Genomic DNA, 20243 nt, shown 5'->3' with positions numbered 1-20243 from the left:
TGCGATGGCATGAGTTCCAGGGAAACAGGTCCAGAAGAAGGAAAACATCACTGCTTCACATACTGCTCAGAGGTCAAATAAGAGAACTGAGAACTGATCTTTGGCTATAGACATATGGAAGCCACCTCAATAAATGGTGGCTATTATAGTAACTTCAGAAGAAAAGTGTGAAAAAGAAGTCAAATAGATAAACTACTTCTTGAAGCTGCTGGAATGCTACAGTTGTGAGTTTACCATTTAGCTACATTAGGGAGAATGGTATTCATTTATTTAAGGGAAATATAGTTTAAACCAGGTTGTTCCAGATGGGAGCCACCAGCCATCTATGACTCCTGAATACTTGAAATATAACTCGTGTGAGTTAGGAACTGAATTTTAAATTTTAATCTCACATAATTAACTTAAATTTTAATTTTAATACATACACCTAATTCAGCTATTTTTAAATGTTTATGTATGTTTTGAACAACATGAGTACATGAATCTATTTTTAACTGCAATTTTATAAAACTGAAATGCAGATCAAGTATTTTCCACGAAAATTTAGAATCTGAACTGGATATGCTGTAACTGTAAACCACAACCAAATTCTGAAGACTTACTACCAAAAAAGAGTTTAAAATACATTATTAATAATTTTATATTGATTACATGTTAAAATATATTTTATATTATATATTGCATAAATAAAATACTATTAAAATTAATTCCAACTATACATTACTTTTTTAATGTGGTTACTAGAAAATTTCTAACTACATATTGGTTCAGATTATATTTTATTGGACAGTACTGGTCTACTAGATTCATGTTGTCGGCAAAATTAGGTCTTGCCAAAATTAAGAACTTGGTCACCTATTTCATTGCAAGTTTCTCTATAACAACTGAAAAGCAGTGATGTACTAGGGTACCACGTGATGCTTCCTGTTTGGAAATTTGCATGTACTCTTCCCATGTTGTCCATGGAAAGCCACACCTTAGTTTACCAAGTCAATTTCCACCTATCCTTCAAAATTCTGCCCCAGTAATAATATGCTCTGAGATGATGAATTTTCCGATCCGTGAAAGTCAAGGTTCTCCCCGTCTCCTTGGTAGAGAGATGACAGCACTGGTGTATTATGCTTCACACGTCTGTGTGTTCTAGAAGATTTCCCCACTTCAGAGCGAAGATACCATCCATTTTTGAGTCTCAAGAGCTTAGTACAAGTTCGGCTACATGGTAAGATAAACGTCAAAAATACTTGTTGAATAAAAGAGTGCACAGAACATGATGGTAGTACAAGTATGTAAGGATATATACAAGCAGACTTTGGGGAAACGCCCATTTAACCAGCTGTCAGACTTATAAAAAGCACAAACATCTGGAAAGTAGCCACATCATCTGAAAGAAGAGAAAACAGAGAAATGAAACCAAGAATGACCAAATACCTATTATGTGCCAGTAGGCATTTTTAAATTTAACCTGCACAAAACCCTTCATCATTGTTACAGTAACCTTTAACAGCTATTGAGTGTCGTTTGGCAGACACTGTGGTAAACACTTTACATATATGAACTTTTTCCATCTTCACAGGCCAGAAAATGGGTTCTATTATTATCCCCATCCCACAGAGCAAAGAAGATAAGTAACTTGTCCAATGTTACACAGCTAATAAGCATCAAAGCCAAGATCAAAATCCAGGCAGTCGCTTATATTTTGAGATCTGAAGCAAGTGGAACCTTAATGAAAAAGACGTCTAAATACAAATTTACGAATCTAGAAGTCAGAGAAATCAACGAGAGGTAAATGTTGTCCATAGAAGCATATGGGGTCCTTAGTGAGACACCCAGAAGACCTTGAAAATAAGGCAAATAAAACCATCAGAGACATGGAAGGTCTTTAAAAACAGACTGGTATATTCAGGATGCTTCTATTCGTATAAAGCACAAAACCTACAGAACAAAAGTTATATCTTGTTTCATGATATACCTTTAAATTGTAAAAAGCAAGCAAGTGATTTTCACAAATGACAGGATGCTGGTTTTCCCTGGGGAAGAGAGAATTTATTGTAATCATGGGGAGCTTCGAGAGTGTTGTAAATGATCTATTTATTGATGTGGGTGGTAGTTTGTGGATGTCTGCATTGTAATTCTTAGTTAAAACTGTGTGTATGTTTTATCCAAGTCCAACAGCAGTGACACCGTAGCATCTTAGGTCTAGAGCCCACGCTCTATTGTACCCACAGGAAGAGGGGAGCAGAGGGTGGGTAACTACCCTTCCCTATTGCTGAGTCCTGCTCAACACTCTCTCACCTGGAATCTCGTCTCCCCACCTAAGCCCCTCTAATTCTCCTATTTAAGTAGTTCCTTTCTTTTTACTACCATTTACTGCTTAGCACTTGTGATGGTTAATTTTATACCAATGTGACTGTACCACAGGGTACACAGATATTTGGTCAAAAATTAGTCCGAGTGTGTCTACAAGGGTGTTTTGAATGAGATTAACATTTGAATGAGTAGACTAAGCAAAGCCGACTGCCCTCCCAACGTGGGTTGCCCTCACCCTGTCAGCTGAAGGTCTGACTAGCATAGAAAGACTGACCCTCCCACAGGAAGGAGGAAACCTCCCCCTGCCTGACTGGTTGAGCTAGGATATTGGTCTCTTCCTGCCTTCACACTTGAACTGAAAGGTTAGCTCTTCTGGGGTCTCCAGTCTTCCAGCTTTCGATGGACTGTATGCCATCAGCTCCCCTGATTCCCAGGTCTTTGGACTCAGACTGGAACTACACCATCAACTCTCCTGCCCTCCACTTGTGAGTGTGCCACTTCAGTCATGTGCATTCACATCACTGTGAAACAGATCCTCAGAACTTCTGCACCTTGTATCCATCAAGCAAGAAGTGCCCCTTTCTGCCTCCACTCAGCCTCTGGTAACTACACCATTCTACTTTCCGTTTCTATGAATTTGACTACTTTAGATACCTCATGTGAGTGGAATCATACAGTGCTTGTATTTTTAGTAACTGGTCTGTTTCATTTAGCATAATGTCCTTGAGGTTCACTCACATTACAGCACGTAACAGGATTTCCTTCCTTTTTACGTCTGAGTAACATCCCATTGTATGTATACATCACATTTTGTTTGCCCTTTCATCTGTTAATGGGCATCTGGGTTACTTCTGTCTCTTGGTTATTGTGAATAGTGCCACCGTGAACATGGGTGTGCAGTCGTCTCTTAGAGAGCCTGCATTCAATTGTTTTGGGTTTATACCCGGAAGCAATACTGCTGGGTCACATGGCAGTTCCACTTTTAATTTTTTTGAGGAATCTCTGTTTTCCAAGCAGCTTACAATCCCACTAAAAGTGTGCAAGGGTTCCAAGTTCTCCATATCGTCATCAACACTTAACTATTTTCTGTTTTTTTCGATAGTAGCCTAATGCTGATCGTAACGACTGAGACAACATCTCCCTGCAGTTTGGATTTGCATCCCCCTGATGATCAGTAATGTTACATCTTTCATATTCTTGTCAGCCACTTGCACGTCCTCTTTGGAGAAACAGCTATTCCAGTCCTTTGCTCATTTTTTAATCATTATTTGGTTTCTCGTTGTTGAGTTATAGGCTGCTTTTATATATTCTGGACCTCAATCCTTTATCAGATACATGATTCGTTCCATTTCTGTTTTGAAAATAATAACTTTGTTGTTTCCAGATACTTTTCTCCTACTAAGTTGGCAGCTCCATGTAGTTCTGTCTGCTGCTTCTCTGCTGTGCACCCAGAACCTATCACAATGACCAGTACACGGTAGGCAGCCAGTCAATGGGGATTGAAAAGCCAAGAATAAATACGTACCATACAGCTAGGCAAGTCGACACAGGCTTTGAGCCAGCTCTCTGCCAACAACCCTATTACTCCACAGGCAAGGTGGGATCATCCTTGAACTGGAGCCTACTGACTTCTGTTGGCTGTACAATTTAGCAAACATATTCACCTGCCTTTTCCTAGACTAGAGTTTTGCCCTAAATGATCAGGAATTAAAATTAGATGCTGAAAGGGAAGGACTGAGACAAGGATACTGCTAGAGAAAACAACCTGCTGAACTGAGACCAAACAGAAAGGAAAAAGTCCAAAGCATCACCCCAATAGCACACTGAGCAGATCAGGTGCAGGAAGCAGCAGCCTCACACAGGGGATTTTCCCCAAGGGCTCCACAGAGCACAGGAGCAAGAGTGATGCTTACAAAAATGATCTTGCCAAGAAGAGGTTAAAGTACGTGTTTTTACAGACAAATAAATGTTTTAGAAAGATTTTTTAACAAAATGGTTAGAATAAAAGAAGTCTGACGTTTTAAAAAGAAGAAGTATCAGCAACATGGACTATTCCCCAACCAAAAACCTTAGAAACTGAAAATAACAAATAAAGCATTAATGCATGTGTCTGCAACAAATGTTGCACAGGTATGTGTAAATATGGTGGCTCCAGTTAGACAAATGACCACTGGTTGTGAGATGAAAATTAAAGAAACCATCGAAGAGAGAAGAAGGGAAAGGTCAAAAACCACACGGGAAAACCTTGGCAACTTTGCCAGGAAAACAAAAACTACAGAGAGAAAGGAGATGAAGGGTAATGAAGGGAAGAGAGAAGTAAAGACGATGTCACAGAGGAAATGGAGTTTATCCTTTCTTCTTTCTCTACACAGCACTGAGGTATATACTATGAATTTCAAAATAAGTCAGGAAATCAATACACACAGCTAAAATTGTGCCCGACTTCTATTCCTGGGTTCTGGAAGGGCCGTCAATAATGCCGCCTTTGGCTCCCTTTGAAGGATGATCCACAAAGACACCCCTGCCCCCCAGGGTTATATGGTGGGGGCACCCACTGAATAGGATTTGCTGCCACAGGGAATCTTGGCAGTAATATGTAATTGTGTCGACGTTTATTATACCTTCTTTCCTCTTAATAAAACATCTATTCAGATAATTCATACTTGTAATTCATATTGCGTCCCTGTGCCATATATTAAGATACACCCAGGAAAGCTAGGAAAGGAGTATTAGTTTAAAATAAAAATATTTCATTAAATCAATTAACTCATAAATTCGGGCACAAGTGCATAGGCACGAGGTTCCACATCTGAAATAAACATGAAATAGGTTAACTTTTATAAGATGCTTAGAATAGTGCTTGGTATGTAAAAAGTATGTGTTAAATAAAAAAATTAAATATGCAATGCGTGTACGTATTATATACACATTGTATTCACTTTTTTCAGAATATTGCTATTATGTAAAATGAACACCTATTTGAAAATGGGCAGCAAAATCCTGATAAAATGTGGCCTGGTTTCTACTATCTCCCTGCAAGTGACTTTATGATTTTACAACAGAATAAAGTATTTTGTTCACCAAGATATTCTAACTTAAATATAACTTCAGAGTTTGGCTTTTCTTATTTTGGAAATAAGTAGAGAAGTCTCTGGGCTAAGTCTGTTGCAGTAGCTGATTTTTGATTTTGCTACTGGGTTGTTTGAGTGCCTGGAAGGCTGATAAGCAGTGGGGAGGTAAGGCCTGTCACCCACCATAGAGTTATATCAAGGTGCTACCTGCCTGGCTTTAACGTTGAAAGTCTAAGAATGCAAAAATACATCTGAACATAAGAAAGAGATTGTAATACTGTTTTTCAGACGATCAAGCGAAATTTAGCTAAAGCTACAAACGTAGGGGTTAATATAAAGTCCTGGCACTCTCAATGGCTAATAAAAGCTAGGCTCTGTGTGTGGTCAAAAACTGTCCAAAGGAAATGTGCCTAAAACTGGATGCTGGGGTTACCGTTACTTGTACAGCTTGAAGTAAGGGATCATAAACTCCAGGTGCCTTCTACTGTCTTCCACCCCAAACTGATCCTGACCCCCAGGTCCCCAACTCATAGAATCTTAGAAATAAAAGGGGTCCCAGCAAATATTCATACCTCTCTTCATTACAAAAGAAAACACTGAGACCTGGGTAACTTAAGCTACTTGCTCAGGGCCACACAACAGTGTTAACCAGAGTTAGGCCCACATCCCCTTCTTATTGTCACCTTGTGCGGCTGCTGTCACTGCTGCCCCAGTTTTGTCATCCATCACCAGCTCTGAGCAGCCTTCCAACCATTCTCCTACTTCACGTAAGCCACAACCCGGGGAGCCTGACTGTATAATCACCATCTTGGTTTCAAATGCTGGGATTATCAAATAAGGCACGCCTCTGATGACATTTAAGATGATTTAAAAGTCAAAAAGAGGTTCACTATGGTTCAGGCATCCAAAATGGAGCCAGGTGGCCATTGTGGATATGGTTTCAGACATGTTCCTGCCTCACTGAGAACTTGAATTCCTTGAACTGTATCAAACTCAAGGACACTATCAGCCATTGTCAAAACAGTATCTGCTAGCAGCTGCCAGTTCAAAGCCCTCCCCACCCAACCTTCACAGCTATGTAATCCTTTCAAACCCCAACCCATCCTACCTTAACAGGCACACTTACTACTTGCCAGCTCCAATTCTAATTCTTGACAATGTAAGTATGTTTGCAGTTTTTTGCCTTTATAAGCTTCCCCCATTTTGTGGAAAACAGCACACAAGTCAAGTGCTTTTTGGATCTGAATCTCCTGGGCTATGTCTTAACAAATGCCAAATAAAGGCTCCCCCCTCTCCAACCCCAACCAGCTCTCCATTCTTGGAATTTCTGGTTAACAGCTTTGCCAAATTAATCACTATTTATACCTATTACAGAAATTGGTTGATCTTAATGTTTAAGGCTTCAGCCAGATTTCTATAAGCTGCGTTATTTACCTGATAAGAAGAAAAAACAAATTAAACATAGCTTCACTAATACACAGTTGAGAAAAAATGCAAAAGATCTTAAGTAATGTGATGACCAAAGATGGTCAAACTGAGAGTGGCAATCTGACTTCCTCCTGGTGTTACTGATGGCTAAGTGGTAAAGAAAATGGGCTGCCAAAGAAAATATTTCTCATCTCTACTACTATACTTCTTTCTGTTTCTGTTTTTGTGCACACATGACTAGTCCCAGGTCTCTGCAAATGCTACCATGTATCCAGATGATGACTGACGGGAAGGCGAACAGATGGAGCCAAGACAGGTATCTGTGCTGCCCGTTTTCCACCACAGACTCTCTAAGGTAAAAACATCCAAACTGTCAATCTGCATTTCAGTGTTCTCACTAGATAATTATTTTCTCTGTCTGTATTAGGTAATGATGAAGAAGCTAAGGGACTTTCAGGTGGGAAAAAAAAAAGACTATAAAAAAATAAAATACTAAATTATTAAAGGTTTATATCATTTTTTTTCCATCCTCAATTTGCTTTGCATGCTCCTTTCTGAGGTTTTATGTTTTTATTCCTTGCTCTTGTGGTCAAGTTTTTTTTTTAATTAACTCAAATCAATTTAGTCTTCCCTAGATTTCCAGGACTGAAATACTCATCTTCCTGGCATCAACACAGAAAGTCCAAGAACTGACGAAGACAAGCCAACTGGAAACAGAAAGGCTTTCAGAAACACAATACTTACACTCAACTATTTACAGAATATTTCTACACATACATGTTCATATCTCTGCACCAGGGTTTTGTAACCAACGAGGACTCTACGGGGCCGCCCCAGGACAGACTCCTCCCCCATATACTCTGCTGTAGCTCCTCTCTGAATTACCTACCTCAGTAACAGTATCTGATGCACATTTCCTGAGTTGTTTTACAGATGCTAAAACCTTCACCAAATGGAAGAGATTAACTGATGACCATGAGCACACAGCCCTCAGACCTACTGAAGCCTAAAGATTGATAAAGTTAACCTGCCCTGTGACCTCACCATCGACCAATCAGAGAACTGTGCACGAGCTGATCCGCATACCCTGTGACCCGTCTCCCTCACCTGGCCTTTAAAAACGCTCTCCAGAAACCCATCAGGGAGTTCAAGCTTTCTGAGCACTAGCTGTCCCGGGCTCCTTGTGTGGCACCTTACAGTAAACACTGCACTTCTCTTCACCGCAGCCTGGTGTCAGTGGATTGGCTTTACCGCTTTGGATGAGCGGACCCAAGCTTGGTTCAGTAATAGTTTTCCAACTTGTTAATCTTTAGGATTATTTTAATTGCCTTCAAAATTGTATAACTAAAGCTATAAAAAACTTATGAGATAGATGAGAGTTGAAGAGAAATTATTTACACATCTCAGCATCAAACGGGCTCCCTGACTAAACAGTCATTATATATATACATATATATGTATATATATATATGATTATTTATATAGCCATTAAAAAAAAGCCAAATGTTTTTGGTTTTGCACCCAAGATGAACTTTTAAGGTCATTTCCCCTCTTATATTTTGTGAAAATATAAAAATATGGTCTGCTAAAACAGCCCAGAGAACCAAGACCAATTTTTAAATATGTCATTTCATTCTGAATAGCACAAGGCTATGTCTTCCATGAGGAATTTTACTTAAGTGAATGTGAATTGTGAAAAAAATGGTTAGTATGATGGGCCTCTTGTGGAGTGATTTTATGTATGTATGTATCTATATATAATTTCCACTTAATTAAGTGCCCATGCCTTAAGTTCTCGTTGATTGGGTACTTAAATATATATAATACATGGCCTCTATTTTCAGGATGTTTATCATGGGATGAGACAGGAACATAAAGAGTAGATAAAGAAGAATACACATGTTCATGAGAGATACAAACAAATTATTTCAGGAGTCCAAATGAGAAGTAAGGAACATATCTGATGAAGGAGATACGAAAGGTATTTACATAGGAGGTGATATTTAAAATGGACCTTGAAGGACACAAAGAATTGTGACAAGTGGAAACAGTGTGGGGAAAGTTCTATCTAAAGACACAGAATAACAAAGGCAAGGAAGAGTTCCATGTATTGGAAGAAGTGAGCAGGTCAAGGAGGGCTGGGGGAATGAGTTTAGCTGGAACACACAGTACCAGAAGACTAGTGCAAGACCAGACCCATCTAGCTACATTTTTACTTAATTTAGTAGTCAATAACAAGGCACAAAAATTTACCCAAAGCAAAACTACAGAGTGTCTCTTTATCCCATCTCCTATTCATGTTTATCATTTCTCCTATGAAGCAGTAAGGCTCTTCTGGAGGTTAAAGAAGCCCTAAATAAAGATTTAGCAACTCCACTGTCCTGAGAACCCATGGCCCCCACCTGAGAGCACTACACAAAGGCACTGTGTGTTTGCACTTTCCAAAGGGAAAATGACACTCCCCTTTAAAAAGCTCTGTAACTGTGTATTACAACCATCCACCTAGTCCGTATTTTCCAGGTGGTGATTTCAGTTGAATTACAGGTCTTTGTAACAATAAGGTAAATGCAAAAGATATTAATCCATTGCAAAAGAGATACAAGTCCACACCAGCCTTCAAGTCAGGACAACAGCTGAGAAATAGTAACTCAAAAAAGATGTAATTTCACTGCAGCTACACTGTAGAACAGGAACAAATGAAACACAGCTGTGATTCAGCTTTCCCAGAGACTGGTAACTACTACCACTCACTCACTCACTGAGAAGTTTACATTTTTTAGTGTCCATCATCATTTATCTGCTACATTTCTGTGGGATTTTAGCCTACATACACATAAAAACATGCACCATTAATACGCAGTGACTTCAGCTAGGAAGTTAGTTGCTAGTAACACACAGGATATAATAGCTTCATGACTTCTGTAAAACTGGGATAGCCTGAGTCAGTACCTTCCTCAACCTTACAGAAGTGCTTCACCCAGCAAAACACGAGGGGGTGATTGGACAAAGGTAGTACCACGGCAAGTCATAGACGCCACAGGGACACAGAGAGGACGGAGCCAAGCGCGACTCAACCAATCTCAGAGATAACGTATTTCACTGGTGACAAGTCACTGCATGAACATTTTTTGAAAAGCATATTAAAAGAGGACATACTGTTCTTAAGAGCTACCCTAAACTGAATTTATTTAGAAATAAGGGTTGAGAAGTGAGCTTAAGGGAGATGACCGAGTATGAACTTAAAGCAACCCCGGAGCTACTGGTAGGAACTAATAAAAAGGTTTTTTGAAAAGTCTGCTCAAGATTCTACACGACGTTTATTTTAGCTTTTCTAATTTTTTGGTGAGGTGCGGGAGTTGGGGAGGGGGAGTGGAACATCCTGTTACGTAGCATTTGGGGTTTGTAAGCTATAAATTTAAATTCAAATTAATTGCTTAGAAAACAAGAGTCATCGCATTAAGAGTATGTCTTTGACCACAGTCAATCAATATTTTTCCTATGTGTACCCTGCTTCAACCTTATAGTAAGGTTTTTTTCCCCCCTGTATCGTTTTTGGGCTCTGATGGAGATACAGGGAGGTGGGCTGGGAGGCGCTGAGGAACTCACCCCAGAGAACAGGCCAGCTGCGCGTTTGCAGGAAAGGGTGGAGTCGGGCGGGGGCGCTGCAGCCGTGATCAGTCTCCCCCCAAAGCCCGATCTCGCGGGATCTCGGGAGCTCTACTGGGCACGAGAAACACGTGGGTGCGTGGGCAGGGCCCCGGCCCCGCCTTCCAGACCCATCTGCGCGGACTCTGAGTAACTGCGCGTGCGTGGGTCGAAAAGCTCAAGCCTTCCAGGACCTGAAGGGCTTCCAGCCAGACCCCCGATTCCCCAAAGCCACCTCTGCCACCGTCCAAAGCCACAGCAACCGGAATGCGCCTTTATATCGCACTTCCTCAAAGCAAGTTGTTCCTCCCAGCAGCTGCAAGGTGTCTACAATGTCGCTAAGGAGATGATGGTTGCCTGTTCCTCCAGCCATTTCCCTGAAGAACAGCCTCAGGGCATCAGTCTCTCTGGCATCTATCAACACCCTTTAATGGGGTAACTTTATACACACAGGAAAAATCCTTTGGTGCTAGTGCCTGGAGATACACAGGTGGGGTGAGAAGACAGTATGATTTGGGTGAGTAAAGTGGACAGAGAAGATCATCAGCATCCTTTCCAAAACTGTCCAAATGGTCCTTAATTCTCTTTGGGTGAGCTACTTACTAGAGTGTTAAATGCAGTCTCAACTTGGTGCAAAAAGGGAAACTGATGTACATGAAGGACACTAGGCAACTTCTAGTATTAACAACTAGGACAGACACACACACACACCCTCTAGCTGTTACATTACCACACAGTACTTCCACTTGAACTTTTCCTCAGAGCAAGCCCTATTTCAGAGTTTGTTGACCTACATGAAATCATTAAACCACAGAAAAGATTTATTAACCTGAAGTCTTAATTTATTTTATAACTCTTAGAAGCTCACAAGTACTAGGGTAATATAACCCTCCCTGAATATATACATGCACACAGTATCGTCCTAGTAAAGATTACACTGAAGGTCTTGTAGACTCCAGTACCTGGAAATAGTATCACTTTTACTAAAAAATATTGTCTTAAAATCCCTATATTATTAGAGTAATAAAATATCTGGATTATGAACTTACTAGCTGGTATTTACTGCTTAATTTAGAGAAAGTATTAACATAGACTGGGTTGGGCACATCCGTTAACTATATTATTTAGACCAAAAAAAAGTACAATATTATCCTATGTTCACCTTCATACAACAAGTGTTTCTGGAATAATTAAATGTAATCAAAATGTTGTATCTCAAATTAATTTTAAATTTACTACGTAGCCAAGAGGGGGGCTGAGTTTTTCTGGAAGGGACTACAAAATTGGAAATCAATGTATCTTGCAAACTGCTTAATTTACAGTGTTGCATGGCTTCATTGGACGTTGGAGTAGTGGATATGATTGAGCCATGAATCAAGCACATACGGTGATTTTATTTATATCAATTTTCTTGGTGCCAGGAAGCCCTCATGATGTCTGAAATTTAATGATATAATTTTAGTAATTTTAAAATTCAAATAGCTCAATAATATATACAGATTTGTTAATTTAGTCTCAATTACGATTTCTCTGTTAAGATGGGAGCATGAGATTTAGTGGCAGCCATTAATACATGAATAACAATTATCAGAAAGCTAGGTTCCAGTACCTCGTAATTTATGAAGGCTAGCTAATTAGATTTTTTGTTTATTTGTTAATAGTTCTGTCCTGCACTTGCTAAAGATTTTCAGGAACCTCTGTCAGGGTGAAGAACTCCATTTTATTGCATTCCATCTCACTAGATTCTTTTGTAAAAAGTAAGAATTCTTCAGCAATGTATCCCTCTATTGGCTTTATACATGCTCATTGCCAACAATTAATATATTTTCTTTAGAGACAAATACTTGTCTTTTGTAGGGAGATAAGGATTTCACTGACAAAGTAAAATTAAACAACTCTTACGGTCACATTTCTTCCCTTCCTCCATCTTCTCAAAATCCAAAAAGAAGAAGGAAAACACACAGTAGTATTGGTTTGATGACTCTTAGCCTTGAGATCCTAATTTTTTGAAAAATTAAAAGGGGTAAGATGACTACAGTTTCAGTATACATAATGCTACCTCGAAATGTGGTTGGGTTTTTGTTTTTTTTAAGAGTCTGAAACTTTGTTTTCACATAAAGCCAGATGGTGTTTTTTGGTTTTTGGTTTGGTTTGGGTTTTTTTTTTTTTTTTTTTTTTGGTTTGAGGTGGGAGCGGAATTTTGTTCTGTTTGTTGTTGTTGTTGTTTTTAAAAAACAGGTGTGACAATCATTTTCTCCAGCTCCTGTATTAGCACGTTTAATTGCTAAGTTCACAGGCAACCATCTCAGTTCTTTTACCAGCAGATGGTGAAAGTGATTTTAAAAGAGAAGTAAGGATTTTTCAGAAAACATTTCAGAACAGTATGAGATCTGCTCTTTCCTCAACGGCTGTGTCAACCTCTGATGAGCTCTAATGGAAGTCACTTGACAGCATCTACAGTGCATTTGCCTTCAATTACTTGACAGTTATCCAGATTTCGTGAAATTCCTCGCACATTATCTAACAAAGCATTATGTGCTTGCAGTAACTTTCTTCAAATCATTGTGTAACCATTAGCTAATTAAACTTCACACTACTCCTGCAAAATATGTAGGTAGCAAGTTATATAAGCTTCATTTTACTTAATTCCCATGTATCTCACTGACAGAGATGGAAGTTAAATGTCAGTCCCCAACTCACAAGGATTGACACTTCATGTCACCTTTGCTCCTCAAATATACATGACTCATGTTTAGAATAAGGAGACCTTTGGTGTCACAGGCATTGTTAGTCGCTTCTCCATATCGATTCTTCTTAGCTAACAGAACCCTATTTCTGTTGAGTGGCCATTGTTAAAGAAAAATATTATTCTGACACTTGCTCAAATAATAAGGAAGAGTTTCTCCAAAGACTACAGCAGTAGGGATATTGCAGCAGTGGACAGAGATCAGACTCAACTCCAAAGACAGCAAAGACAGCTGCGGATTTCTAGCCAAGGAACAGAGCTGAGGGAGCCAGTGGATAAAAAATTATAGAGAAGAGATATCATGGGTAAGTGGATCCTTACCAAACTAACCTAATAGGATTCTTGCTAAAGAAAAGCCAAGGACTTATCCACCAAAGATAGGGGATGAGGAACTTGATCAAGTGTCAAGAGTTGGGGGGATTCTTGCTAAAGTGACTTAGCAGGATAACACCGGGCTGGGCAAGCCAGAAGCAGCATGGCGGCCAAAGCTGAGTCCTCGTCGAACAGAGGTCTCGAAAGAGCCTATCTGAAGTTTGGTCAAAGAGTCTTTGCTACCATGGATTCAACTACAGGTTTACATCTCCCTTGTAGCTGGGTGCGACATGTTACCTCATTCTGAACAACAGCACATAAAACACAGCCTTCTAGAAGTTTTGGGACTGTTTTTCCATTTCTGATATAGGCACCGCCTCTTTCTCCCACTTCTTTCTGAACAGTGAACCTCAACTGTGACCCTGGGGACTAAAACCACATGCTAAAGATGGTGCAACAGAAAGGAGGAGCCCAGGATATTGGTGAGAATGTGGAACTGCTGATGCAGCCCTGGGCTGTTTCCTCCAGACTTCTTGTTATGTGAGAAAAATCAGCCCACTATGGTCAGGTGTTCTATAATCAACAGTAGAACGCAATCTTGGCTGAGACATTTGGCAAACGTGATTGCCTTATGTGTTTTATGAGTGTTCATGACAAAATTGTAAGGTCAGTTGGAAAGCTAAAATTCAAAAGGTAATTCTTGGAAAATTAAATACTAAGAATGGATTAACCATAGACATTTCTTTCTTCAGCTTTTATGCAATGCTTGTTTTGAGACTATTTCACCCAGAGGAGAAATCTGGGCTATGGGATATGAAGATTGGTAACCCATTTCTTAAAACCTTAACATGAGATAATATAATCCATATGTAACAGTAGGATTCCTGGTTAAGTAAAACATAAAGTAATTGGTCATTGAAATAGAAATCGCGACATTCTGAATAGCCACACAGACATCTTAACTCTGTGGTTCTCTGGCTCAGAACCTCACCCCCTGGGCAGCATGGCTTCCAGGGGTGCACAGACCCTCAGTGCACATCTGGTCTGAGCTGCAAACAGCCTCCCACTACCCCAATGCTCCAAGCAAATGTTATCATTTCCTACACATGCTATGAGTTGAAAAATATGGGAAACCTTTGCTCTGAATAATGATTCTTAACTGTGGCTTGAGTTTTGAAATGGATCACAAGTAATCTGTTAGAGAAATAAAATATTACAATTTATAAATGGCTTCTGAGATGTAGGCACATTCCCAGTCACCTGTGAGCACCACTTCTCTCGCACTTTGACAATTTCTTCTTTAGTTTGATAATGCTTTTAATTTAATTATGCATGCATACATATATGAATGCATAAATGGGGCTCCCACTTGGAGGGAAGGGCTGTCTCCTTTTTTTCTTTTCCCTTTTTGCTCAGCTTCCCACATCCCCTTATCCTTCACTCATCTCCAGCTGCCATCTACAGTAACAGCATCTCACCCTTGCTCATCAGCCAACCGAGGTTAGCAATCTGGTGTTCATTCTTTCCCATTTTCTCATGTAATCCTACACAGACCTGCATGTGCACAGAAACATATGGACAGATACATATATACAATTTGCTTTTATTAAAAATGAGCCATATTATTAAACTTCTCTTCTCTCACACAATAATATCTCATGGAAATCCCTCCAAGTTATAACACTAATGGGTTTTGTGATGGCTGCATAGTATTTCAAAGGAGGGAAATATATATATATATACACATATATATGTGTGTGTGTATGTGTGTGTATATATATATAATCTCCAACTGTTGGGTGCTTTATTTTCTGATTTTCAACAGGACAAGATACCTTAATAAGTATTTACTTGTAAGTAGCTACTTTTATTTCTATGGTATAAATTCCCAACACTACAATTTTTTTTAAAATACCTTTGAAAGGGGCTATTTCTATCAACAGTATATGAATAACCTGTTTTCTGTATCCCTCCCAATATTTGTTACTAGTCTTTTTCAGTTTTTGCTCTTCTGATATCTATGAAGTTATATCTTATTTTTACTGTCATTTCCATTTCTCTGTGTTTAGATTTGAGCATCTTTTCATATGTTTGTCGACCATTTGTATTTGTTCTTCTGTAAATCATATATTCATAACATTTTCCCAGTTTTCTTAGGCTGTTTATCCTTGCCTTGTAAATTTTCTTAACTGTATAAATATTAATCACTATAACTACATGTATTTACAGATCTATTGTGTGTTTATCAACTTTTTTTTTGTTTTCCATATATAGGTTTTCAATTTTTAAGTGATTAAATAAAACCTTTTCTTTTTAGATTGTACATAATAGGTTATTCATCTTGGCTAAGGTTTCCCTAACCCCTGTAAGTTTTTGAGTCATTTATACTTTTTTTTAACTTTTTATGTTTTAATCTGTCTGAAATTTATTTTTTGTATACGGCTTTAGACAGGGATCCACTTTTATTCTCTCCCAGAAGAAACTGAAGCCATCATGTTTGTGAATATTAATTCCCTATATTTACCACTTCCATTATTCTCTGTTCTTTTTACTGACCTACTCACCTACTCTTATAATGATTTGGCTACAGAGGGTTTATAGGGTGCTTTTTTATCTGATACAAAAACCACCTCCATGTTCTTCTTTTTTACATCTTTATTGACTGTTCTCATTTATTCTTCCATATGAACTCTAAGATCATTTTGTCCAGTTAAAAAAATTAATCTGTTAGGATTCTCATTGAAATTGCATTAAAAATACATGTTAATTTTGGGAAGGTTGACATTTTCATGATTTTGCCTCCCCTCTATAAGAACATGATGTGTCTATCCCTTTATTCAAAGTTTGCTTTATGGTTTTAATTAGATGTCATTATTTTGTTTTTATAGGTCTGCTAATCCTCTGGTTAAATTTGCTTTTAAGTATCTTATAGTTTTGTCACATTATAAAGGTAGTATTTCTAGGTATTTCTTGCTAGAATAAAGAAAATAAATTGATTACTTTGTTTATAAGATGCATATCTGGCCAACTTACCAAATTCTATCATTAATTATTCAAGTTGTTCTTATTTACTGTAAATATATGCTTTATTTAGTAAGAATAAAGTGGAACAATAGTAAGGGCCCCGGAATTGACCATAAGATTATGTCCATCTCATTAACATCAACCATTATGCCTTTGTGTGGAGGTGGAAAAACAATGTCTATTCTGAGACATCTAATAAATATATGGACTGATTAAACAGATTTCATGTATTATTATTCAGGTTCCACATTTTTTTTCCTTTCAATCAGAAGTAAACACTTCTGCTTTTCTTTAAATTTTTGAAATGACTTCATAAATTAACAGTTTATCAGTGCATTACTTTTCATCCAGTAATAACATGGCTGGTTTGTGCACTGCATTTGATTTAATCTTTAGTTTCATATTTTTATTTTAATTTCACATTTTATATTGCATATTTAAATAACTTGATAATATCCTTACCATTCACCACTTTAAGACTAAGGATATAAGTCATAATAACTAAAATCTGTGTGGCATTTTATATTCTGATTCTGTCTTTAAAATCTTTTTCTAGAAAAGTACCCCTAGGTACTTCCTCTGTGCTCCAAAATCCCTCTGCGCACATCTCTGAGTGGCAACAAGACAGCACCATAAGGTGTCTAGCCCACTACACTGTGAGCTCTTTAAGGAAACAAGCCATGTCCAGTTATCACTGTATCCTCAATAACTAACATGCTGCTAGGCATATTTTGGGTGCTAAATATGTCTTTTGAATCAGGTTTGTGGTTCACTAAATTTATACTGATTTATTTTATCTGCACTCCTACCCTGTGAGAAATGATTTATTATTAATCTCATTTCTCAGATGAAGAAATAGACTCTGAGCAGTTCAGAGCATGATTGTACAAGGACTCCAATCTGGTCTCTGGGTTCCCCCTCCCAGTTCGCACTGCTGTTACCCACATGACTGCAAGTAGGTCTCGACAGTCATATAAATTATATTTAGCTATATAATCAATTGTATCATTCCGGCAATTACACTACCTTTCCAGGTATTTTTAAAATTAACCTTGTGCTTTTTTTTTTAATTACAGCTACTGAGTCCTATTTAAGTTCAAAAAACTTCCAATTTCAAACTTGCCTTGCTATATTAAACACCTACAACATCTCATAAGCATGAACAACCTGATGAAAACAAAGAAAATAGAACACTTCTTTGTTTCTTTCTGTATTTGCTATCAACGTGGGCCTATAATTTTTATTTGGATATACTCTCTCTCTCTCTGTCCAATCTTAATACTATGGAACTGTGGTCATTTTGGGTGATATTATAGAGTTTCTAATCAAAATTCTATTCTAGAGCTAACTAAACCTTCAGTTTGGTTTTCTGGGAGCTCTTAGTTTGACATAACACCTCATATTCCATAGTTTATTCCATAAATTTAATGTCAATGGAGCAGACCCTCCTCTCTCTCATTTTACAGATTAAAAAGTTATAATCGGAAGAGGATAAGCATCTCATACTTATCAGATCACAAAAACGCTGAATGGCAGAGCAGGGATGCACTGCAGGTCCCCTAACACCAAGTTTACCGAAGTGTTCTTTTTACCTCTCCAGCATGTGGTAGTATATTTCAGGTTCTCCATGTGACTAGCTGTTTGTTTTGAAGATAAAGTCCTGCACCTTCCATGTTTGTTTCAATCTCTTCTATAACATAAAATGCTTTGCTTAGAATGATTCCCCAGATTTATTTGGTTTTATCTTGTTATCTACTTGAAATAAGTCGATCCAGTGCTTTCTCTACAAACAGGAGACAGCTTTCAACTCTGTTTTGATTTCAGAATACTTAATCCCTCTAATCAGCAGAAGGCTTAGCTACTTACCGGCTTTTTCTTTCACTAGAATTCAATAATTTGAACTTTGCTTAGTGCAACAATACTTTCACTATTTTTATTGGTTTACATTAAAACCCACCAAATGCCACATTCATTCTTCCTTTGGTCATTGGTTATTGTTAAAAATCATGTGCTTTATAGTTAATGTAGAACTTCCAGGAATTCTGTTTATCTTCATATTTTAACCCAAACTTCTGAAAAGTAATTTAAGTATCTGCTTCGCAGCTTAACTGAGAATATAACTCAAGTAGAATGAGTGATCTCCCCGAAACAGTCCTTACCTTGTACCTGTGAGGCTTGATCTGGCCACCTTTTCCACAAGTATCAGTCTATAGTCACCACACAGTTCAAACGTACATCATAGCCATGCTTGTAATTCTGAAAAATGCAGTCTGGAGTGGATGGGGACCTGAGTCATAAGATTCTTCTTGCTGCTTATTTGGTTTTTAATTTTTTTTGTAATCAATGTATGTAGTCTATATTTCAGATTTCTTTGTTTTCAGATTGCATCCTCATGAAAATTCTTTATTAGAAAATCTTATCACTCCTTCCTTACTATATATTTCCAATACCTTAATTTAGACTGGCATTTTAACCTAGATTTTTATAAAAGTCTCCCAAATTATGTTTCCCTCACTGTCTTTCTGCCCCCTTCCGTGAGATGTTCAGTTACGCTAAAGATGAGCTGTCAGAATACTTTAACCTCTAGGAGATGTGCCCAGACACCTCCAACTCACCACATGCTAAACAGTCGTCTCTTCCTCTACTTTCCACCTCCCTGCAATCTGCCACTTCTCCACTGAGTCTTGGCATGACAAGCTAGCAACAATGAGTCATCTCTGATTACTCCCCCTTCCTCATCCCACACTTTCCTTCCTTCATTCATCCATTCACTAAACAAATATTTGACTCCCTGATTATGCATCAGAACAATGCTAGGGACTACTCATTTTGTTCTTTTTGCCAGATTTTTCTTTCTCTACCCAATTCTCTTCCCCACATGTCAAAATTCTATTCATCCTTCAGGACCCAGTGCAAATGACATTTGCACTTCCTATATGAAACCTTCTCTATTTACTCCCTATCCTCCCCCATAAGAATGTTTTTTTTTAATGTGTCCAAAGAATTATTAATTTACATGGTACTATCACAATACTCAGTGCAGTTTGATTTGAATGAGAAAGTTATCCTTACCCCCTCCACTAGATTATACCAGCCTCTAGAACAATAAAATGCTTTACGTATCTTTAGGTTCCCATCAAGAAGTTAGGGTAGAGGTTCAAAGCTTAATTACCAATGTGAGCAGAGCACAGTCACAAAATATTTAAAGAGATAACACTCAAGAATCCATGCAAGCAAGCAATCACTTGGGAGAAGGTAACTGACAAGAATGGTCCCTATCCTCGGAGAAAAGTGATGTACCGGGCAGGTACCCAGGCAAGGACTCAATCAAGGAGCAAGGCAACAGGTTGATTTTAAACACTAGAGTCCAAGAAAAAACAAACAAAAAGGACCACATCAAACTGAAAGGCTTCTACACAGCAAAGGAAACCATCAATAAAGTAAAAGTCAACCTATAGAATAAGAGAAAATATTTGCAAACCACATATTTAATAAGAGGTTAATATCCAAAATAAAGAAGAAATTCACACAGCTCAACAGCAAAACAATCAAATAACCCACTTTAAAAATGGACAAAGGACTTGAATAGACATTTTCCCAAAGACAACACACAAGTGGCCAACAGGTACATGGAAAGGTGCTCAACATCATGAATCATCAAGGAAAAGCAAATCAAAACCACAATGAGGTATCACCTCATACCTGTTAGA

General features: G+C 38.2%; 1 protein-coding gene across 10 annotated transcripts in view; it reads right to left on the bottom strand.

Moving 5' to 3' along the window:
- The window catches only part of TAFA2 (TAFA chemokine like family member 2), a 528067-nt gene that overhangs the window by 188548 nt on the left and 319276 nt on the right, over positions 1–20243 (bottom strand). The window contains exon 1 of one of the 10 annotated variants that reach the window (XM_072973865.1): positions 10413–10447. The exons of the other annotated variants lie outside the window; for them this stretch is intronic. The gene's annotated coding sequence lies outside the window, so the exon portion shown is untranslated. Of the gene's footprint in view, positions 1–10412; positions 10448–20243 lie in introns of those variants that run through there. 10 annotated transcript variants of the gene reach the window in all.

Source organism: Vicugna pacos, chromosome 12 (genome assembly GCF_048564905.1).
Source record: "Vicugna pacos chromosome 12, VicPac4, whole genome shotgun sequence".
Lineage (NCBI taxonomy): Eukaryota > Metazoa > Chordata > Mammalia > Artiodactyla > Camelidae > Vicugna > Vicugna pacos.
The sequence above is the reverse complement of the archived record's forward strand: the minus strand, read 5'-3'. Positions and strand labels throughout refer to the sequence as shown.